A 3,510-nucleotide genomic window follows, 5' to 3' on the forward strand; every position below is an offset into this window, starting at 1 on the left:
ATCAAGCAAAATTATAAACTAACAAGTTTATATTCACATAATTATTAGTAATATATTATAATTATTCAAATAAACAATAAATTAAAGTGTATCTTTCTGAAAGAAAATAAAAAATTTAAATAAAAAGAACGAAGAAAAAATAAATTCTAATAATAGTAACTTAGCATTCCACGCAATTATAGCTTTCTAATTCTAGCTTCTTTTTATTTCTAATATTCCCAATCTGTCGTCATTAGCTCCCTAACATTTTTAAATTGTTTTCAACAATCTATTAGCATCCACATATAGGTAATTAAGTTGGTTAAACTTAATACCACAAATTATATAAAGGTAAGTCAATAGCATTAATTATAAAACAATTATGTGCATAAAGCTCTACTTCTTGCTTCTTTGACAAGACCTAATACATGTCAGGCATACAGAGTATGAAATAAAGCATAGTCAGTCTACTCCTCAAATTCTATAAAAAGGACTATTCTAATACCATAATATAATATCTTTACTATCAGAATATCATGCTTAAGTTATAATATTGCTAATGGTAAAAGTACTATATGTATTCCATATATTACCTATTTGCATATTATAGGAATCTTTAAAATAAACAAAGCTGAAAACTAAAGACATTATTACTTATTTATATATCAATTTACTAATTAGTTTTTAACTAAATGTTAGAATTTTCTTAGAATTCTTTAATCCAAAGATCATCCATGTTAAATAATTAAAAAAGCTAAAAAATACTTGAATATAAAAGCGTACATGAATTCACAAGTATGATTGAAGGAATTTAGTTATTTGATCTTCTTCAACCAAGCTTTCTGTATTCCTAATAAAGGTGAATCACAACTTTTATGATGGGAAAAAGGCTAAGGAGACAGCTTTGATGTATTAGAAACCAAAACCCTAAATATCTATTTATATTTGAGTGTGGTACCTATTAAACTTAAAGTCTAAATAAAATAGTATCTTTGGTTTTATTCTTATTTAATTCCAAATCAAAAGTAATAATGACTTATTCAATTTAGCATTTATGACAATAAACGAGATCACCGTAATATAAGTCATTTAATGTGAAATAACTTAATTTGTAATTATAATTGATATATATATTGTCCATAATTAGATTAAAAAATTAAATAGTTTTCTAACAATTTTCCAGTTGTGCTATCCATATATATTTTCTTAACATAATCATATTTTATAAATTTTATGCGCACATTTGAATTTTATTTCCTTTATTACTTTAACAATCTAGTCTGTCTTATATATTAGTTATGGAATTACCGCAACTTTTATCACATTACTGTCGCGACGAAACTACGGTAATAACTATACTAATATACTCAACGATATAGATCAAATTTGGATGAGAAAATTTAGAAATTACATGTTAAAATGATCTTATGCATGCCTATTTTTAACTGGTCCAACTTTAATAAACTTTTAATTTTATAAGATCATGATGAGTCAAAGTGAAAACAAAGCTAAATATTTTATTTCTGTAGAAATATCTATATTCATAAATTTGTCTAAACCATATGAGCATCCAAATACACACTTCCACTGAAACAATATATCATAAAATGATATCACACCCATATGAATAGTATCACATGAAAGACCTTAAGTGTTTGTTTCTTACTAACCAAATATGCATGCATTGCTAACTTGCTCACAAGACATTTAAATATTCTGAATTCTTGTTTAACAAAAATTTAAAATATTAGACTACTAACACATTGTCACAAAATAACTCTACAATACATCGGATATGAATTATCCAAGCGAGGATTGTACAAGTTTTAGTTTTTACTAATGTAAATTTTTGCTCACCCATGAGAAAATTTCGGTTCACCATGATTATAGCAAGTTTAATTTCTAAATGTTGATAGTCTTTAATGAATAGTCACTTTTTTGTGAAATTCTATATTGATATATGCAGTTTTTCGATTCGTCTAGTGTATTAATTTCTAAGTTGAATAATTAGAATTTGTTTTTTGGTTCATGGTTGAGAGTTTAGGGTTTAGGGTTTTAGGGTTTAGGGGTTCAGGGTTCAGTGTACAGGGGTTCAGTGTGTTTCAAACTTTCGGTTCTCCCCGTGTATTAATTTCGGTTCACCGTGTTCATGGTTGAGGGTTTAGGGTGCAGGGGTCTAGATTTTAGGGTTCAGGGTTCAGGGTTTTAGGGGTTTAGGATTTACGGTAGGGTTCAGGGTTTAGCATTTAGGGTTCAGTGTTTAAGGTTTGGGTTCAGAGTTCAGGGTTCGGGTTCAAGGTTTAGGGTTTAGGGTTTAGGTTTTAGGGTATAAGGTTTAGGCTTTAGGTTTTAGGGTTTTAGGAATTTATGGTTTATGGGTTCAGGGTTCAGTGTTCAGGGTTCTGGTTTTAAGGTTCAGGGTTCTGATAGTAACATTCTTTTAAAATTAGATCTATGTTATGTTCAGATATGCACTTTTTCGGTTCACCAGGTGTATTAAATTCGGTTCATTGTGTTTTTGCGGTTCTTAATTTTTTGGTAAACACCTTGATTTCATTCACTGTGAACCTGCAACAAAACAGCAGCAGGCAATTCCAATAGTTATATAACAAGACAAGGAATAATCCATCTTGAATCATTACATACATTAACATTAGATCTATACATTAATATTAACATTTACATTAATGTTGACATATATACATTCAAAAGAAGCAGTGTCTGCTTTTTTAAACAAGTTAAACAAAATATTGTTAATTAGAACTAGTCAAACTGCACTGGTTTTGAGATTCACTTGATGTTTCTGAATCCTTCGGAACAATTTTTCTTTTTTCAAGAGCCTCTTTTGTCTTGTTCTTTTTGCCAGCATTATATTGTCAAATTCGGATTCTGATTTTGATTCCGAAAAAGATTCCTCTTTCGAAGAATAAAAACATATATTTTTGTGCGTTTTGAAGAAGAAGGAATGTTTTTTTACAATGAAGCGCGTGGAAGTCACATTTATTTTAGTGACGTTGGAGGCGGGTAAATTTATTTGGGCTTGGGTCAACTTGGAATTTAGGGTTTATGGGTTTAGGGTTCATTTTTCAGGGGTTTAGTATGTTTCAAACTTTCGGTTTACCCCATGTATTAATTTCGGTTCACCGTGTTCATGGTTGACGGTTTAGGGTTTAGGATTTAGGGTTCAAGATTTAGGGGTCTAGCCGTCTAGGGTTTAGGGTTTACTGTAGGGTTCAGGGTTTACGGTTTAGGGTTTAGGGTTTAGCATTTAGGCTTCAAAGTTCAGTGTTCAGGGTTCATGTTCAGAGTTCAGGGTTCAGGTTTAGGGTTTAGGTTTTAGGGTTTTAGGGATTTAGGATTTATGGGTTCAAGGTTCAGTGTTCAGGGCTCTGGTTTTAGTGTTTAGGGTTTATGGTTTAGGGTTCAGGGTTTAGGGGTTCAGTGTGTTTCTACCTTTCGGTTCGCCCAATGTATTAATTTCGGTTCATTGTGTTCTTTTGGAGTTCATAATGTATTGGTAAATACAGTGAT

Source organism: Arachis ipaensis, chromosome B06 (genome assembly GCF_000816755.2).
Source record: "Arachis ipaensis cultivar K30076 chromosome B06, Araip1.1, whole genome shotgun sequence".
Classification (NCBI taxonomy): Eukaryota; Viridiplantae; Streptophyta; class Magnoliopsida; order Fabales; family Fabaceae; genus Arachis; species Arachis ipaensis.